The following is a 22,032-nucleotide window of genomic DNA, read 5'->3' as shown; positions in this document are numbered from 1 at the left end:
AAATAGTTCAAAAGGTGCGTACACGCAGGTACACCGTTGGAAGGGACTGCGGCCACACATGCAGGTCAACCGTTTTAGAAGTGGGCGTACCCCCAAATCACTTACTTCAAGGCAGAGAAGCGCGTTCACGTGGGGTTTCCTATGTTTGGCCCGTGGTATTTAGCCCGCCGTTCTTGATTCTATGGTTTTGGCCCGTGGTATTGTTTTATATTATTATTATTATTGAGCCCCATGTTTTTGGGCCCCTTGTATTGGTTATCTATGGTATTGATCCATGATTTTAGGAAGAGCTTGCCTATATAAAGCAAAGGAGATCACTTGGCTAAGCATCTTTTGCAAATTGAATATCTTAAGATCTGAAATATTGGGTTATTGTTTTAAAAGCTTGATCTATATAAAAGTGAAGTTGAAAGCGAATCTGTGAAGGGTGATCTCTCGAGCGCATGAACAGATCTGAGCATCTGACTATCTGTGGCACACTAGGGGACTGCCAATTCGGCCCTAATCAGAGGTACGCAGGTGATTAACGGTGCAAGTGCGTGGGTACGCAGAGCAGAAGAAGGAGAAGTGCGTGGGTACGCAGAGCAGAAGAAGGCGATTTGCGTGGGTACGCAGCGCGACAGAGGTTCAGGTGCGTAGGCACAGGGAATGTACACAGCGCTTCAGAAGCCGCAGGTGCATAGGTACGCGGCGCGATAGCATCTGTGGGTGCGTGGCTACAGTAGCAGTACGCGACGCGATAGTATCTGTGGGTGCGTGCCTACAGTAACAGTATGCAACGCGATTGAAGAAACAATGCGTGGGTACACGGTGCAGCAGAAGACTCTCTGCGGGTATACGCAGGGGAGCAGAAGGTGAAGTGAGTAGCCACGCAGGCCAGAGAAAGAAAAACTGCGTATCTGTCTTAAGATCTTTTGTTGACTGAATTTTTTCTGTTGATAAGGTGTTATGGGTTTAGTTTACTGTTATTGTGGATCTGGTTACTGCAGCTGACTGGGTGATTTTACTTGTACTTGATGATCTCTTGATGTTTATGGATCCAGTTTGAAAATTTATGAAAAGTGGTCCTTAAAAGAAAAGAACTAGGGGGTTGTAGCTCCCTTCCAGGAGAGACTGGAAAATGAGAGAGAGTTGTAGCTCTCTGCAGGTTGCAGCTTGCGTACTGGTAAAGGACTGCACCAGTACAAAACCATTGTAAAAGGAGTTTCTAATTTGAAAGAAGATAGAGACATATTGCAGCAGGTGGTTTTCACCCACATTGGGTTTCCACCTTACATCTGGTGTTCTTTGGTGTGACTATCTGTTTTCTTTGTTCATGCTCATTATTTTATGGTACTGACATGCAAAAATAATTCAAAGTATAAATAAGGAAGATTTATTAAAAGAACTTGATAATACTGATTCGCCCCCCCTCTCAGTATTATTTCCAACAATTGGTATCGGAGCAGGTCCTTCAGAGAAGCTTGATCGTTTGAAGGAAGATCATTCATCATGAGCAACTACGAGAGGGAAGCATCAATCAGGCCACCAATTTTTGATGGGACAAACTTCAATTATTGGAAGGTAAGAGTTACTGCCTATCTTCAATCTCTTGGTACAGAATTTTGGGATATCATAGATACAGGCTACACTTTTCCTTCAGCTACTCCTACGGATACGGCCAAAAAGAAGAAATATGAAACAAATGCTAAAGCAGTCAATACTCTGTTGGGATGCTTATCTCAAACAGAATTCGTGAAGGTTATGCAATATAAATCCGCAAAAGAAATATGGGACAAGATTGTCTTGAGCTACGAAGGAGATGAACAGGTAAAACGTGCTAAACTTCAAACCCTCAGGATTCAGTATGAGAATCTCAGAATGTATAATGATGAAAGTGTGGCTAACTATTTCCTTCGGGTAGACGAGATTTTTAATTGCATGAAAAACTTGGGTGAAGAAATAAAAGAGGCTATTGTGGTTGAAAAAGTTCTAATATCATTGTCCCCCAAGTTTGAATCTAAAGTGTCTGCAATAGAAGAAAAAGAAAATCTACGAATTCTTACTATGTCTCAGCTACACGGAATTCTAACTGCTTATGAAATGAGAAAGGGAGGTCCATCAGACAGAAGAGAAGCTGCTTTCAAGGCTTCAGGAAAAGGAGACTATTATGAAGCAAGTCACGTACCAGAAGAAGAAGAAGAAGAATCAAATTTTGTCAGAAATCTTCAAAGGGGTACTGGAAGGTTCAGAGGTAAGTTACCTTTTAAACGCTTTGCTTGTGGAAGAGTAGGTCACTATGCTGTGAAATGTCCTCATAAGGATAAAGGAAAGGAACCTGCTAGATGGAACAAGAAACAGATTGCAAATAAGAAAAGCTACTACACTCATGAAGATAGTGATGGTCTATCAAACAGTGATGAAGATGAACGAGGTAATGACTATAAACTTGTAATGGCATTTGAAGATGATGATTACATGGATGCTATAGATGTGGATAGCTTTTGTGAAGAAATTTCTAGACTCAAGACATGTATAGAAGAAAAGAATAGGATCATTGATACCCTACAACTTCAAATTGATGAAAAAGAAAAATATCTTGAAAAGTTAGAAGGTGAAATTGTTGATCTTAGAAAAGAGATTGAGAAAACAAAGGCTATTAATCTTAAGTTTGTCAAAGGATCTGAAACTCTGGATGAGATCATCAATGTACAGCGTTCTCCTCTAAACAAGACAGGTCTGGGCTATAATGGAGAAACTTCTCAAGCATCCACCTCAAAGAGTTATCTTGATGCAGCAAGAAGAAATGAGCAAAAGCACAATGGAGATCACCAGGTAAAGCAGGGACCAATTACAAACAAAGATTATCAGGCAAACCAGGGGCAATCCATCTTAAGGATGAACAAAAGCTACAACCAGCCACAGGTAAAATCCTCTCAATTTCCTTCAAGAATGAATGACAATAGAAATTACAATCGTTTGGCCGGAAGATTTGATAACCGCAGAAGTTTCTTCAATGGACAATGCTTCTCTTGCCATAACTTTGGTCACAAAGCAGCTCAATGTGTTGCATATAAAACGATCATGACTAGAGAAGCTAAAAAAAAAAGAAGTATGACCGGGATTACAAAAAGAACCTATAACAACTTTTCGGTTCTTGAAAATGAAGTTGAATGTTCTATTTGCAATAATTTTGGTCATGAAGATTCTGAATGCAGGAGTAGGTTTCAGCAGACAAAGGAACAAGCCTCAAGCACCAAAACATGGAGAATAAAGGAACCACAAACAGAAAGATGTGGGATAGCATTTTATGCAGAGGGACAAGAAAATCTATGGTACATTGACAGTGGATGTTCGAAGCATATGACAGGTGATAAAGAAAAACTTGAACCATATTCTGCTCTAGAAAAGGGAAAGAAAGTTTCTTTTGGAAATGATACTCCTGCAGCTATAAAAGGAAAAGGCACTGCTCATTTAAAAGAAAAGGTCAAAGCTGGAAATGTTTTGTATGTTGATGGATTGAAACATAATCTTCTAAGTGTCAGCCAGATGTGTGATCAAGGAACCGAGGTGATATTTAGAACAAATGGATGTCTTGTTCGTGATCTTGATACAGGTAAAACGGTGATCAAAGGTAAAAGAACTCCAAATAATCTATACATATTTGAAGAAGGACAACAACAATGCTATCTAAGCAAGGATGATGAACACTGGTTATGGCACCAGAGGTTGGGGCATCTAAGCTTTTCACAAATAAGGAAAGCATGCAAATATCAGGCAGTTCGCGGTCTTCCAGATATCAAAATTCCAGACAACACCATATGCAAATCATGTTAGTTTGGAAAGCAAACCAGAACTAACTTTCCAAAGAAGGAAGGATCAGCTAGCATGCCTCTTGAGCTTGTACATACAGATGTATGTGGACCATTCAGGAAAAGGACACCTCGAGGAGAAGAATAATTGATATTATTTATTGACAATTTCTCCAGGTTTGTCTGGTTAGGACTTATGAAGCACAAAGATGAAGCATTCGAAAAATTCAAATCCTTTAAAGCCTTGGTTGAAAATGAATCAGGATACAAAATTAAGTGCCTCAGATCCGACAGAGGTGGGGAGTTTACCTCAAATGAATTTTTCGATTTCTGTGAAGAACATGGGATAAGAAGAATTCTCTACAGCTAGAACTCCTCAGCAAAATGGAGTAGTGGAAAGAATGAACAGAACAGTCCAACAAATGGCTCGTGCTATGTTTGATGAGTCTGGAACTCCCGCAACTTTCTGGGGTGAAGCTGCATATGCTGCGGTTGTTATTCTCAACAAAACAAATGTCCGGGGATAGCACTCAAACTCCTCATGAGCTCTGGTATGGTGAGACTTCTTCGGTAAAGCACTTCAAAATCTTTGGGAGCAAATGCTATATTAAGAATACTGATGAGCAACTTGGCAAACTTGAACCTAGAGCAGATGAAGGCATTCTTCTTGGTTATTCTCCACACAGCAAAGCATACAAGTGCTACAATAAAAGACTTGGAAGAATTGTTGACAGCATTGATGTAGTGGTTGATGAGAAGGGATACATTCCTAGGCAAGTAAATCATGAAGATATCAAATGAGATGAAAACTACCCTCAAAGACAGAATGATGAAGAAGAAGAACCAGAGGAGCATATAAGGATAGAAGAGAAGACTCCATCCAGATATGTTCAGAAGAATCATCCAGAATCTCAAATTTTGGGGCAGAAAGAAGCAGGTGTACAAACAAGAAGAACATTTGCAGAAGCTTCAAGCTATTTGGCATTACTCTCTTCCACTGAACCACAAAATGTGAAAGAGGCATGCAAAGATGAATGTTGGGTGAAAGCAATGGATGAAGAACTTGAGCAGATCGAAAAGAACAACACTTGGGAGCTGGTTCCTAGACCGAAGGATAAGAATGTTATAGGGACAAAATGGGTCTTCAAAAATAAATTGAATGAAAATGGAGAAGTAATTAGAAACAAGGCTAGACTTGTTTGTAAAGGGTATGCGCAGCAAGAAGGAATAGATTTTGAAGAAACCTTTCCTCCTGTTGCAAGACTTGAGGCCATCCGAATGTTCCTTGCTCTCTCAAGCTTTCAAAACTTCAAAGTATTTCAAATGGACGTGAAATTAGCCTTTTTGAATGGAGACTTGGAAGAAGAAGTATACATTGAGCAGCCAGATGGTTTCATTCTTGGAAATGATCCAAATCTTGTATGCGTATTGAAAAAGGCTCTCTATGGTCTCAAACAAGCTCCAAGGGCTTGGTACTATCGTTTGGACAAATATCTTCATCAACAAGGTTTTTCAAAAGGTTCAACAGACAGCAATCTTTATATAAAAGTTGAAAATGACAAATTGCTAATACTTGTTGTGTATGTAGATGACATTATCTTTGGCAGCAATGAAGAAGCTATGAGTCAAAGCTTTGCCTTGGTGATGCAGAAAGAATTTGAAATGTCCTTGCTGGGAGAACTGACATATTTTCTTGGTTTGCAAATCCAACAAAAAGAACGAGGGATATTTTTGTCTCAAACCAAGTATCTCAAGCAGATTTTGAAGAAATATGGCATGGAAGATGCAAAACCAGTATGTACACCCATGGTCACAGGATGTAGCCTCAGTGCAAATGATGAATCAGCAGCAGTGCATCAACCAACCTACAGATCTATGATTGGAAGTCTACTTTATTTGACAGGTACCCGACCAGACATCATGCATGTAGTGGGAATAGTTGGAAGATTTCAAGCAAATCCGAAGGAAACTCATCTTCAGGCAGTGAAGAGAATCTTTAAATATCTTCAAGGGACTCAAAATTATGGCTTATGGTATCCTAGAGATACAGATCTCACACTTCATGCTTATACAGATGCAGATTGGGCAGGAAGTGTGGATGACAGGAAGAGCACAAGTGGTGGTGCGTTCTTTATGGGTTCCAGATTAGTATCTTGGTTCAGCAAGAAACAGATTTCGATTGCCTTGTCTACAGCTGAAACAGAATATGTTGCTACTGCATCTTGCTGCACTCAACTCCTTTGGATGATGCAGACCTTGCAGGACTTTCAAATCACTTGTACACCACCTATCTCCATCTTATGTGATAACACAAGTGCAATCAGCATTTCAAAGAACCCAGTCATGCATTCAAAGACCAAGCACATACCGATCAAGTATCATTTTCTCAGGGAACAAGTACTTGAACAAAAGGTCAAGTTGGAGTATGTTCCTTCTAAGGAACAAGTTGCTGATATACTCACCAAACCATTGCCCAGGGAGACCTTTGAATACCTTAGGCAAAAGCTGGGGGTTGTTGATGCATCATCTTGTTGAATCTCTTCTGATGGTTGGTTGTACGCAAGGCTCATCTGGGGCATATGCGTACATGTGTTGGATTACGGATTGGTTGAACATCGAATGGCACAGGTTCAGGGGGAGCATATAATGCATTGTTGGCATTATGGAGGACATACAGAAGGAGATCACGGATGCTAGTCTGAATATTGCTGCAATATGTCTCTATCTCTTTCATGGTCATTTATGGTGTTTGGTGGATTATGGTTCTTCTTTGCAGATCTGGTTCATATTCAGGGGGAGCATGTTCTTAGGGGGAGCATAACCCTTTGCCCTTGATGTCAAAGGGGGAGAATGACGTTGAATATTTTGAGGTTTCCATCAAGTCCAAAGGGGGAGTTTGTTGGCATTATGATTCTGGTATGGCTCTATGTTACAGATGTTGTACTTGATGGCAACTCCCTCAAGTGGCAATGCTCTGATCAGGCTCTCAAAATGTTGAAAATTAAGAGGTACGCAGGAGAATAGTTCAAAAGGTGCGTACACGCAGGTACACCGTGAAGGGACTGTAGCCACACACGTAGGTCACCCGTTCAGAAGGTGCGTACCCCCAGTTCACTTACTTCAAGGCAGAGAAGCACGTTCACGTGGGGTTTCCTATGTTTGGCCCGTGGTATTTAGCCCGCTGTTCTTGATTCTATGGTTTTGGCCCATGGTATTGTTTTATATTATTATTATTATTATTGAGCCCCATGTTTTTGGGCCCCTTGTATTGGTTATCTATGGTATTGATCCATGATTTTAGGATGGAGATCACTTGGCTAAGCATCTTTTGTAAATTGAATATCTTAAGATCTGAAATATTGGGTTATTGTTTTAAAAGCTTGATCTATATAAAAGGGAAGTTGAAAGCGAATCTGTGAAGGGTGATCTCTCGAGCGCATGAACAAATCTGAGCATCTGACTATCTGTGGCACACTGGGGGACTGCCAATTCGGCCCTAATCAGAGGTACGCAGGTGATTAACGGTGCAAGTGCATGGGTACGCAAAGCAAAGAAGGAGAAGTGCATGGGTACGCAGAGCAGAAGAAGGCGCAGTGTGTGGGTACGCAGCGCAACAGAGGTTCAGGTGCGTAGGCACAGGGAAAGTACGCGGCGCTTCAGAAGCCGCAGGTGCATAGGTACGTGGCACGATAGCATCTGTGGGTGCGTGGCTACAGTAGCAGTATGCGGCGCGATAGTATCTGTGGGTGCGTGCCTACAGTAACAGTACGCAGCGCGATTGAAGAAACAGTGCGTGGGTACACGGTGCAGCAGAAGACTCTCTGCGGGTATACACAGGGGAGCAGAAGGTGAAGTGCGTAGCCACGCAGGCCAGAGAAAGAAAAACTGCGTATCTGTCTTAAGATCTTTTGTTGACTGAATTTTTCTGTTGATAAGGTGTTCTGGGTTTAGTTTACTGTTATTGTGGATCTGGTTACTGCAACTGACTGGGTGATTTTACTTGTACTTGATGATCTCTTGATGTTTATGGATCCAGTTTGAAAATTTATGAAAAGTGGTCCTTGAAAGAAAAGAAGTAGGGGGTTGTAGCTCCCTTCCAGGAGACACTGGAAAAGAGAGAGAGTTGTAGCTCTCTGCAGGTTGCAGCCTACGTACTGGTAAAGGACTGCACCAGTACAAAACCATTGTAAAAGGAGTTTCTAATTTCAAAGAAGATAGAGACATATTGCAGCAGGTGGTTTTCACCCACATTGGGTTTCTACCTTACATTTGGTGTTCTTTGGTGTGACTATCTGTTTTCTTTGTTCATACTCATTATTTATGGTACTGACATGCGAAAATAATTCAAAGTATAAATAAGGAAGATTTACTAAAAGAACTTGATAATATTGATTCACCCCCCCTCTCAGTATTATTTCCAACACGATCTTGGCGGTGCTTATAGTGACTGACTTCTGCTTCCTACATCGAAGCAGAATCCAAAGAGAACCAACACTGAAAAGTGCTCTAGTGATCCTCCACACTGCCTGCCCACTCATCATTCGAATAATCATGTGGTTTCATATTTTCGGCAGTGTATCTCAATCCATGAGAGATTGTGCCCCTGAAGATATCTCAGAAGATTCTTGGCACCAATCCAGTGAGGCTCAACCAAATATGAGGTCACCATGCTAACTACAACACATATGTCCGAAAGGAGGTTCTCCAAGAACATCAATGCGAATGAGTTTATGAATTTCAAAGGCATTCCCAAATCAGGTCCGACATCACTACCATATAACTTCTTGAAAGTTAAGATCCTCGAGGTAGTCACAGGCTTGCAACTTATCTTTCCACATTCAGAATCCAACTCCCTCTGTCTCCTATAAATGAGAGGGTCTGCACCTGTCAGACATACGTGTCGGTACGAGAGGTTTATCATCCACAACCTTCGAGTAATGGTTTGGATCGGTTTCACTCCTAGTGAATCTCAGCTGCATTAGACAGCTATCAATCCTCTCATACTACGCCCGAGGTGTTTTGCTTCAAGCAATAAAGGGCTTTCTTCCACCTGTATACATGAGATTCCCGATCACGAGTCTCAAAACTCCTCAGGTTGTTCAAAGCCTCTGGACCTACTGCATGAGGGAATGGTCCCCTTATAATATTTTTCTTCCGTGCATCTCAGACATGTACCTTCATGCTCCTTTTTGAATTTAGGCATCCTAGTCACCTTCTGACTCAGAGACCTCCAGTGCTGAGTCAATGGACATGGTCCCTAGTAGACTTCCTGCAACTTGATACAACCCTGAACTCAAAAACATCTTTGAAATATATTTTTTCAAACACGTACCTTTGCATCAATAAGTTCCATCATGTAACCTTTGACTTCCATTTCCGTGATGGACATCAGGTTCTTCTTGTGATCAGGTACATAAAAGAGATTTTGGGGTTCCTTGCTTTCGTGGAAGAGTCAACAATTGTCTTTGATGACCCACATCTCTGTCATTCGAGCACTCCTTCACATAAGGGACGAACTCATAACCAAGACATCTACCTTTCCTTCCTACCCTTAGATTTGAACTTCCCAATGAAGTGATACCATCAGAAGTTTTGTTGTGCCATTCTAATAACATTCTCTCCCTCAACTTCACCCTAGGTGAATTATGAGGAACCCATTGATCCTTCTGTCTTGTCCCAACTATCTTCGGTGATAGCTCTTTCACTCTTGCTTGGGCATTGTCTTCACCTCAGCTCTGATACCATGTTAAGATTGGGTATGTTCTATGCTAGAGCAATTTATTTAAATTTTCATAGTTAGCAATCACATCAGCATTAAGTAAACTGCAGATAGAACATAACTATAAATCGTAGAAAACAATCCAAGGCAAGAGGACACAAGATATGGCGCAAGCCAGGGACAAACCCCACAATGTGTTGGGAAACCCTTTGATCAAATCTTCTTTTATCTTCAAAATTCAGCAGAGAGAGAGAGAGAGATTACATTTACAACAGAAGTCAACACTTTGACTTTATCTAGATCTAAGCATAGATCATCTCCTAATGAGATCAGTTGAAGACATTTTGCTTCAACTGATACCTATCATCATGCTGCATCTGGTTATCTAGTTGCACCACTGCATACTACATCATGCGGCTATCCATGTCCATGATCTTGCTCAAACTAATGTGCATCATCATCATGCTGTTGCCCCTGCTAATGTATCATTGTGCTGCCCATGCACATGATCTCATAGTGCTGCCCATGCTAATGTATCATTGTGCTGCCCATGCACATGATCTCATAGTGCTACCCATCATGCTACTGCCCATGCTCCATGTATTCGTTGCACAGCCCATCTACAATATATCATGTTGCCGCCCAAGACTGCATTATATATATGTGCACACAACGTTCTATCTCTATGCCACCGGTTTATATGCCTAAGCAATATCACTTTCTGAACACAGTATATAATCCCTGTTGACAGCGTTCCATTATATATATGACTGTCTACTACAACATATGTCTATGACTGTGTACAACAGCGTATGTATATTTCCATGACTGTGTATATCCATGATAGTTCTTTGATGTCTTCATGACCTGCATCATATAGAGTCTCCATAGACTGCTAACTGTCTCCATGAATAAGTCTTCATGAAACTACGTGACTAGATTCTCTATTCCTGGATCTATGTTGCCGGATCCACATACATCGAGAGTGTCAACAATTTGCTATGTGCCATGACTGCACCATATCCTTCTACGCTGCGAAATCCGCATACATTGAGAGTGTCAGCGATTTATGCGTGCCATGACTGCACCATGCCCTACTGTGGATTCCTTTACCTTGACAGCAGCTTTGTTACTTACTGCGGCTTCATTATCATGACCTTGTGCTCTGCGTATGAACAGCGTATATGTGTCAACGTATATGAACATCGTATTAATATTTCAACCATGCGTAAAGAACAACATATATGAACTGTGTATATAGTGTCATCATGACTATGTATTAATCTTTCAGCCCTGCGTAAAGACCAACATATATGAACTGCGTATATAGTGTCACGATGACTACGTATCAATCTTTCAGCTCTACATAAAGAACAACATATATGAACTGTGTAGATAGTGTCACATCGTATTAGGTTGTACGTACTGCAGCTATCTATATATGTATCCCTTTGAATGTTGTGCGATATATCTCCATTGTTGTGCATGAGTTTCCATGTCTGCGTGGAATCCTTATTATAGTGAAACCATCCAACTATTTTCACTTGTGAATATCTTTCTGCTTTGTATCATTGCCTGCGAATAGATGATTTCATAGACTCAAATTTTGGGCATCACTTTGAGGGTAACTCGTTGACTGTGATTAGAGCTTTATCTGCAGCTAGGGCTTCTTCTAGGCCAGCACATTCTTTTGGTTTTCTCCTCCTCCAAAAACCCAAGACGTGGAGAGGAGATCACCTCAAGAATGTGTACAAATGATATCAAATCCTCATCTATTTATACCAAAATGAGGATGATGAACAGACACGTCGGTTGGGCTTCTAGAGCCTACATAATAGTTGGTCGGCTTGATAATAATTTCATAAAAAAAATAAATTCATATCTCCATAAATACTTATCGGAATCGGATGATCTTTGGATCAATCCTACACCTCTCGATGAGAGCGATTTAATAAAAATATCAGCTACAATAAATAAGCTGACCCATATGGAGTTTGGCCCTAGTTTCCAATTTAACACTCCCTCTCAACTAGGGAGAACTCCATCCGTTGATCCATAAGTCTGACTGTACTATCTCTGCCATCAGTGCCCTGCACTGCTCTGCCCATCTTTGCTCAGCTCTGTTGGCTCTGCTCTACTCTGCTCAGCTCTGTTGGCTTTGCTTTGCTCTACTAGCTCTGCTCTGCTCAGCTCTGTTGGCTCTGCTAGCTCTGCTCTGCTGGCTCTGCTCTGCTCAGCTCTGTTGGCTCTGCTAGCTCTGCTCAGCTCTGCTGGCTCTTCTCAACTCTGCTGGCTATGCTAGCTCTGCTCTGCTCAGCTCTGCTGAACTATGAAGAAGAAGAATTGATCGAGAATGTCTCATACCATTCTCCACTGACCCGAAGTCAGACTCAGAGTGCGTACCACTGGTCCCAGACCAGTCTCAACCAACCCAAAGTCAGCGTCATAGTAGGTACCACTCCTACTACTGGTCCCAGACCAGTATCGCAGTCTCAGAGAGTGTACCACTGGTCCCAGACTAGTCTCAGTGGACACAAAGTCAGCGTCATAGTATGTACCACTCTCATTGGTCCTAGACCAATACTGCACTGACACGAAGTCAGTCTTAGAGTATGTACCACTGGTCCCAGAACAGTCTCAGCCGACCCGAAGTCAGCGTCATAGTATGTACAACTCCTACCACTAGTCCCAGACCAGTATCGCAGGTTCAGAGAGTGTACTACTTGTCCCAGACCATTCTCAACCGACCCGAAGTCAGCGTCATAGTATGTATGACTCTTATTGGTCCCAGACCAGTCCTGCACTAACACGAAGTCAGTCTCGGAGTATGTACCACTGGTCCCTAACCAGTCTCAGCCGACCCGAAGTCAACGTCATAGTATGTACAACTCCTACCACTGGTCCCAGACCAGTATCATTGATCCCAAATCAATGGAGGACATCCTAGCGCAGGGAGTATGGTAGATACAACGATGCGTCCATCGGTACTACTATGGTCCCTAACTTCATTTCCCTGCTCATTGATCAGATGAGAGGTACTTCCCATGAGTCCCAGACTGCATGGGTAGGATGCCTCGACAGGAGAACTTAATCAATCATGTCCTCACAGGAGAACACATCAATCCTGCTACAATCGCCATGGAGAACACATCAATCCAGGCCGCCATGGAGAACACATCAATCCAGGCCTCACAGGAGAACACATCAATCCTGCTACACAAGAGAGAAAATCATCCTATTCCACAAGAGAGCGAATCATCTTGCCCCACTAGAGAGAAAATCATCTTGTTCCAATGCGCACCACCAAGGGAGGGTGAGTCACCCTGTGGTCGTATGTTGCTCCAGTAGAACTGCAAGCCCCCCAGATCTCCCAGAGCTCAATGTATGCAACATGCAGGACCCTTTTACAAAGGTCTCTTGATGACTCCAAGTCATTCGGGAAAATCACAAATTTGATCTTTCCTCCGGGGCTTTAGCGACCTGTATATCATCTTAGTGCGATGGAGCCTCCTTTCTCATCGACTTTCCATATCCTAGATAAGGCAGTATTTGATGTCTGTCTGCTGGAGCAATTGTCGAATACAGGATTCCTCAATAATCGAATCACACCTTTCGTTCTCACAGAGAAAAACAGCGAACATAAGAAATTTCACAACCATGCAGCTTCTTACGAGATCATACTCATAGCCATGTATTCGGTCTTGGCGGTGCTTATAGTGACTGACTTCTGCTTCCTGCATCGAAGCAGAATCCAAAGAGAACCAACACTGAAAAGTGCTCTAATGATCCTCCACACTGCCTGCCCACTCATCATTCGAATAATCATGTGGTTTCATATTTTCGGCAGTGTATCTCAATCCATGAGAGATTGTGCCCTTGAAGATATCTCAAAAGATTCTTGGCACCAATCCAGTGAGGCTCAACCAAATATGAGCTCACCATGCTAACTGCAACACATATGTCCGAACGGAGGTTCTCCAAGAACATCAATGCGAATAAGTTTATGAATTTCAAAGGCATTCCCAAATCAGGTCCTACATCACTACCATATAACTTATTGAAAGTTAAGATCGTCGAGGTAGTCACAGGCTTGCAACTTATCTTTCCATATTCAGAATCCAACTCCCTCTGTCTCCTATAAATGAGAGGGTCTGCACCTATCAGACATACGTGTCGGTACAAGAGGTTTATCATCCACAACCTTTGAGTAATGGTTTGGATCGGTTTCACTCCTAGTGAATCTCAGCTGCATTAGACAGCTATCAATCCTCTCATACTACGCCCGAGGTGTTTTGCTTCAAGCAATAAAGGGCTTTCTTCCACCTGTATACATGAGATTCCCGATCACGAGTCTCAAAACTCCTCAGGTTGTTCAAAGCCTCTGGACCTACTGCATGAGGGGAATGGTCCCCTTATAATATTTTCCTTCCGTGCATCTCAGACTTGTACCTTCATGCTCCTTTTCGAATTCAGGCATCCTAGTCACCTTCTGACTCACAGACCTCCAGTGCTGAGTCAATGGACATGGTCCCCAGTGGACTTCCTGCAACTTGATACAACCCTGAACTCAAAAACATCTTTGAAAGATCTTTTTTCAAACACGTACCTTTCCATCGATAAGTTCCATCCTGTAACCTCTGACTTCCATTTCCGAGATGGACATCAGGTTCTTTTTCTGATCAAGTACATAAAAGAGATTTTGGGGTTCCTTGCTTCCGTGGAAGAGTCAACAATAGTCTTTGATGACCCGCATCTCTGTCATTCGGGCACTCCTTCGCATAAGGGCTGAACTCATAACCAAGACATCTACCTTTCCTTCCTACCCTTAGATTTGAACTTCCCAATGAAGTGATGCCATCAGAAGTTTTTCTGCGCCATTCTAATAACATTCTCTGCTTCTATTGAAAAGCGAGTCTAAATCCTTTAGAAGTATTATTTGATTATTCTATCATCATGGCTTCAACACTAAGCTTGAGTTAAATACATAGCCCCTACCATTCTCTTGATCGATTAGCACACATACCAAGCCAAGTCAAGTCAATTGTTTCAATTAGGGATGAGGGATGTATTGGTGTATAAGTAATAAGGATGTCAAAGTCTTAGTTTCATCTCTAGTGTTGCTCCACTGGCAACAAGCTTAGATAGTACCCCGACGGAGTCACGCAGGAACACAAGCATCACTTCACTACCAGTGATCCTGGTCAGTACCGCGGCAGAGTTACTTGCATCACCTCTCTGCACACAAACCATTTATCTTCTTACGCCTTATTTATTTTATTTATTTTATCTTTTTTTTTTTTTCCAAAGAAATATGTGTATCCACTTATTTATTTCAGACGCAGAAGAGGGAGCCCAACTTATTGAGAGAAAAAGAGGTTAACCCTTTAGAGAATTATTTTATATATACCTCTGACAACACTTGTTAAGGTTTTCCCCCTCACCTTACTCTACTTGACTGAGCTGACAAGGGTTAACCTAAAAGAACCAATTAGAGTAGGAAGTAATAGTTAAAATTGCAAGCGTTGTGTTTTCACCAAGACTCACTTTGAACATAACATATCTTCCATCAAGGTATCATCGACTGAAGACAGCAAGCTCTTTCATAAAGAGAGAGGACAACAAATAACCAAGTTTTGATAGTTGTACAAGTCCTCTTGTATCTCACCTTTCTTGTCTCGAGAGCCACATACGATTTCATGTGGGACTAAACCTACGGCTGTAAAGAAAGAAAATAAACAAGAAAGAAAAGGACATAAGTAAGTTAAAGCAAAGCATGAAAGCAAACAAGAAACGCAAACAAAGTAAACATGGAAAGCATGTAAACAAAGCAAACAAGGAAACAAACACTACTCCTACTCCTAAATTAAGCAGTGCATGGGCCTCTTCACGTAAAGCGATATTTCCAATATAGCCATCAATGCATTGGTTGCCCCATGTTGGTGAAGGTGTGGTTTACTAGAAAGGTAAATGTGTAAACCAGCGAATAAGAAAGATATAACAGTGAATAAAAACACACTCCGAGTTTAAAAATATCCACAGAAAAAAAAAGAATAAAAACGCAAGACAAGCATTCTGCAGATATATCATGGTTATGCATCACACTATGTGCAGATGAAAAACATTCACACTCTTTTGATCATGACAAACGAGCAAACATGAGAAAGAAATACAACTTATATTTAGCAAGAGTGCCCGTTGTGTAGGATTCCTACAATGCATGAACAATGGGATCATGTGATTCAGGTGAAGGATGTGAATTTTGTGAACTAGATTGATCTTCAATGTAAACAGGAGAGTGATGAGGAGCCTTGGGTGTTTCAACAGATTTTTGATATGAAGTGGAATTGACATCAAGACAACCAGGGCTTGACATAACCATCAGCTTGGGCTGAAGTGCCTCGACAACTTGTGGGGTTTCCATTTCATCAACATGTAGATCATTGAAGACAGGTGGCTTAGAAAGATCGGCAATGAATGAGTCAACATTGTGATTGAATGAAGGAGAAAAGCAATCACGACAACCAAAATAAAAAAAAAATCAATATTTTTGTCGGCATCCTCATGATCTGATGAATCATACATATGGGTTGATGAGAAGCAATAATGTTCACCCTCTGCATTTTTGAAAATGACAGATGAAATATTGAGTGGATTTGCAAACAAAGATGTTTCCTCTCCGCTATGTAATGGAAGACTAAAATCTAGTGTATTGTGTGAATGATCGGAAGTAGATGCATTCACGAGTGAATTATGACACAAAAAATTAACAATGCTAGAATCACCAAAGATGTCAGGGAAAAGTGGATGAGGTGTGAACAGAAGGAGGTCATCCTTCACTGCAGGTTCTTCTTTAGATTCCCACACATACTCATCATAAATGATAATGCAGGTTGGATTCTCAACACCAACTCTGTCAAAAACTTGATCCTTATGAACAACAAGTGTCCATTCTAGAATGGGAGAACACAATGCAGCACAATCCAGAGGATCAACAAAATGTGGGGACGGGGTTGAGGAAACACGTCCACGTGACAACCAACAATCTTGTCAATCAAATATGTACAGAGATCAAGAGAAGGTGGAGTGGGAGGATGTGACAGTTCAACAGATAAATGTGAACCTTCTCCCACCTCACACTGTAGGGCGAGAGCTATTTGATGAGATGAGGATAGATATTCACTTGTGAGAGCAACCGTATCCACCTTGGATTTAGCAGCTCTAATACTGAGGTATGATGGGGTCAGTTTGAATTATTCTAACACTTGTATATTTTCTAGATATGTTAAGAAGGTATTGAAATATTTCAAGAAGAAAATTCAAATCAATTTCATCCTCTGGGAATTGAAATGCGATATTACGAAATCAATCCCATAATTACACGAAGGATTCATGAGGATATTTCTGTAATTCAATAATTTTTTTGTTAATTGCTTTAAGGTCAAAGTTATGGAAAGCATCGGCTAACTCTCTAACAAGGTGACCAAATGAGTGAATAGATTTTTTGAAAAATGTGACAAGCCATTGCAATGGGTGCCCATGAAGCATGAATGCGAACAACGTGCATATCACATAATCCTCACAAGTTTTGATGTTGTCACATAGATTCAGAAAGACAAGACTATGCCTCGGCCAATATTGTTATGTGGAATTTTTCATCTATGGATAAATACAATTTCCCTAGGTGGGTAGCTACACCTAGAACAACAGATTTAAAGATTTTAACCTTTTTCTATAGAAGATAAATAGGACAAGGGACCTACTTGTTATCTATCGCTTTCCCTTTGTCTCCTTTGTATGGCTCTCATCGCTCCTTCTCGAACTTAATCCGCTTGACAAGTACCTGCAATCATAAACAAAGGACAAAAAACAATTAAAGCAAGAGATCTATCTATTATAAGCAAATGGAATCGAAATCATTTACACATATAATCATCATACATAAAGACAAGAATATGGGAAAAGTTGTAATAGCTTTATTAAGTAGAAGGAAGAGTTACAACCATGAAGTTCAATCCAATGTCACTCCTCTAGCTTGGGTTCCAACCAACATCACATCAAAAGTGGTATCGAGAAATCTAGTGTCCACTCGGAGCTGCTAGTCCCACTAAGACTGGTAGCTATCTTAGAAACAAACAAACTAAAACCACTTTCGTTTTCCTTTATGAGAAGTAGATCAGAGTGGAATGAAGGACACAAACCTCAATCTTGCGCTTGGTTCCTTGCTTGATTCCTCTCCTTTCTGATAGATCCTTGTCGCTTCTCTTTCGTCTACCCAGCTTCAAAGATCACCTGTGGAATCAAAGCAGCATAATACTATCGAAGAATAGAGATCTACAATCATAAACAATATAGGACCAGATATATATTGACCACACAAATGCATATATCATCAAACATACAAGAATGTGGAGGAAAAATTGAATAGCTTTATTAATAATCAAGAATAGCAAAGAGGATTACAACCAATTTTTCTGACCCAGCGTCATCCTCTAGCATGAAAGCCCTTCTTTCACCTCATGAAAATTTTAGATCACCCAACACTATGATATTCCAATAAGAAACCAACAACACTTCCTTACAAGATATAAAATTCCAGCCTCTGGATCTCTGGGATGAGGGATCCATATATAGATGATTCTAGGGGGGTGAGTCAGCTTCTGGGATTTGATTAGTGTCCTCTCTCTGACAGTTCTTGATTCCACTTGGAGATTGATGATCTCTTACTCATCCCTGGGCAAATTCAGAGAGGCAAGTGTCACAGGAGAAGTTTCTAGAAGATTCCATGATCATCCACCTCGCAAACTGTCTCTGCCATTTGTCCACTCTCGCCCATCACACCCCATAGAAGGGATTTTCAGTATGCATCACACCTCCCGTGTGCATTAGGTGGGATGCATCACACTTTGACCATGGAGCAGGTGAGATGGTCCAGTTTTGACTAGTTTTGAGCAGTTTTTCATGGAGAACTTCTAGTAGATGATGTAATCAGCTGACCTTGTTCTTTTAGGGGATGGAACAACACTTTTAGGGACTTATGAGCCCTTGGTTTATGGACATGTTTTGATTGGGGTTGCAGTGTCCAAAAATGTCTATAACAGTTGCCCCTTAAAGCATGAGGTCGTTAATCTTTTGATGTCGGGTGAAATGATTTATCATGAGGATCCGAAGTTTTTTTGAGCTGGAAGGTGACCTGTAATAAGATACAATGCAATACATTATCTTCATAATATTTTTCATGATCTAGCTGAGGCGGGCATTCCCATGCTTAGCTTTATAAATTCATTTCCATGTACATAAGACAGACAACCGTCTATGCGGGAGACTAATGATTCTGATAGAATCATCATCCTTTGTTTCGGATGATCATCTGTGTAGCAACAATGTACATTTGATGTCTTTATTTTCCTAAATATATCGCAGCCCGGATGGATGAAACTAGATCCGAGGTCTTCAAACTCGTTCAATCTTCACTAGGAGTACAAGTCGATCCATGTGAAAGATGTTCTGGAGTCGAACATGGAAATACATTGCCTGATTACCAGCCAATGATGTAAGTTGTTAATAGGCACGAGAGGAATCACCGATAATGATGATGACCCTCAAGGTACTACAGTACAATTCACGTGGTGTGAATAAGGGACTTGGCGTCGAACACCATGAAAAATCTTTCGGTTGAAGGCCATTGATGGAAACCTTCATCGGAACTGAGAAACTTGCCATTGAGGCATGCAAGCTTCAAAGTACTGAAGAGGTTGTTCCTAAGTTGTCTTCTTGGATAATGAGCTGATGTCGACAAGAAGTGACTCACCGTAGGAGGGCCTTAATGAATCCCACATCTACGACACGGAACAGAGTAAATGATTTTGGAGGTGAAAATAATCTGATGATACAGGGTTCAGGGTGGCGATCATGAAAGAATGGAGCATGAATGTATTGCAGTGGATGAGACACAGGTGAATTCTCTGAGCGACTTCTCTTGAACATACCGACGACACTAACATGATGTATTGGTAGCGTTAACCCTAAATGTGGATGGTGTGATGGACCAATGGTGATATGACCAGTGAACGGAACAACCCAACCAGACTCAGATGCGGAGTGAAAGTGTCATGTTCAAGAGCGACTTGCTACCAATAAAGTTTCTTCAAGTTTTCTTCCCAATTTTTCCCTAGTCATTTCTGACCAGTATCTATTTATTTTTTTTAAGCTTGAGGAGGATAAAATATGCTTGTTCTATAATTTTCCCTTCGGCCAAACCCGTCGCTATATTTTAACGAGCCTAGTGACAGTGAAACTCATTCTTTTCTGTATGGACAAGTTTGTTGCTATTCGGTTTTAACGAGTTTAACGACAAAGATAACTCGGTCATTTTCAATTTTAAAGAGTCTGAAAAGGGACGTAAAGGAAACTCCAATGATTCTTTTTCATCATATAATCCCTTAAGTCCGAAAAAGTATAAAATAATAGAAAAGGGATGAATTTTCGGTAATTTTAACGAGCAGAACAAAACAAGCGCTTGATCTTTTTGTGTAATAATCCCTTAGGTCCAAAAAGATTAAAATCTAGAGGAGGGATAACACTTCCGGTAACTTTAACAAGTTGGAGAGGTCAATCGCTCGGAAATCTTTTCATATTTTACGAGTCAGTTGAAAAGAGCTTAAAGGAGACTCGTTTTTTGAGGAACGAGTGATAATTTCGGGTAGCAGCTGATTCCAAGTAAGGTTTGGAATTTTCCAATCATGGTAGTGTCACAAGGATGGTTAACAGGATCACTCTTTGCAGCTGTTCCTCAAAAGGGGTAAACAATCAAATGGAGGTGAACGATCGGCTAAAACAAAGTGGAGGTGATGATGAGAACACGACCAAGGCTCAAAAGCTGATGATAATGCATTCACAATGGTTATTTACCAGAAATTGGTTCATTTTTTAATGAGCTTAAACTCTGGGGGAATGTTTGCTCGTTGCTTAAGTTTAGTTTTTAATGAGCTTGAACTCCGCGTAAAAACTGCTCGTGCCAGTCGTATAATAAGGATGTCTCATCTAAGATGCCATTTTTTATGGAGCTTGCACCTTACAAAGCTTTGCCCCGGATCCTTTCTTCATGCAAGTTAGGAGCGACCAATCCTACGAGTTTAAAGGGTTGAGAAACTACAAACTATGAAAATAAATGGTCGCTCTTCGCTTGCATGCCAAAAGGTTTGCATGCCCACAGGTATAGCAAAAAAATTCCCAGGTTACCATATGAAAGCTCTCCATCCGCGTCGCAGACAAAATGCTTCCTTGGCAATGTCTACTAAAATAGACAAAGGTGAGTGGCGCAGTCGCCTCCACTAACATAACTTTGACGAGAGAATCTTATTCCAGTCTAATCCCATTTTCCTAAACAGATGGGTGTGTTAGACTAGTCATATATCCTCCGTGGAAACCTACCCTATACCCAAGGTTTTCCTGCCGAAACAGACCAGGGTGCATGCCCCCTGGGTTTCAGTCATGTCCTCCCGAATCACTTCCGCTCATCAGGTGGACGGACTGGAGATTGATGAGACATTCCTTGCATGAAAAGACCATTTAGGGATAGTATTTGACTATTTGCTATGTGTGAGCCGGGGAACGAAAGCTGGTCTACGAGCTTGACCACTCGTCTTTCATGCGGAAAACACCTTACTCTAAAGAGTGAGGAGACAATGGCTCCCATGCAATAAATATAGTCACATCCAAGGAGTAGATTATAATCCAGAGGTCCTTGGACTACCATTACATTCATGTGAACGGTTTTCTTTCTCAATGTTATCGGCACATTGGGAAGGATCCCTAACGGTCGATTGGTTCCTTTGTCAAAGCCTAACAGATTTCTCATCTCAGGCAGAAGCGATGGCGAACCAAGTTTTTTCCAAGCAGTTGAGGAAAGGATACTCACAGAAGCCCCTTCATCTATGATGGTACCGGCCATGACCATTCCGTATATTTGTGCAATGATTCGGAATGGTACACTAGCCGGTAAATAGGGTCTGCCTAGTAGGTTCCAATTGAAGGAAACAACCAAGTTGCTTGGAGGTGGGACCGAATAGACGGCCTGATATGACTCTGACAAACTTCCTTCCTGTGGTAAAGGAACGGGTAGACTGCCCCCATGTTCATCGGAGTCAGTGTTTACGAAAATAATTTGAACGGTGTCGTTCTCATTCTCTTCGGTGACTGTGTCATCTGAAGACAGACCTTCCTAAGGCAAGACCGGGTCGACTACTGTCTCAACCTTTTGACTTTCATCTGGTATGGATTCAGCGGGTTTATCTTCAATGGTAGACGCTTCGACTGACCACAATGGCATGTCAGTCAAATTTTCAACCAGTGATGGACTTGGAAAGAGTTTCTTATATCCAGGAGGAAGCCGTAATGGTGAAGCCGGACGGTCATCCAAAACTCTTTTAGCTTCGTCCAAGAAGGGACAACGGTGGAGGGCATGATCGCCTTCACACAGTCTACAAGGGAATTTACATTTTCCTTTTTGACCAGGGACTTCAT

Source organism: Pinus tabuliformis, chromosome 6, assembly GCF_031772625.1.
Source record: "Pinus tabuliformis cultivar Carrire ecotype Pingquan chromosome 6, CPIR1, whole genome shotgun sequence".
Lineage (NCBI taxonomy): Eukaryota > Viridiplantae > Streptophyta > Pinopsida > Pinales > Pinaceae > Pinus > Pinus tabuliformis.
The sequence above is the reverse complement of the archived record's forward strand: the minus strand, read 5'-3'. Positions refer to the sequence as shown.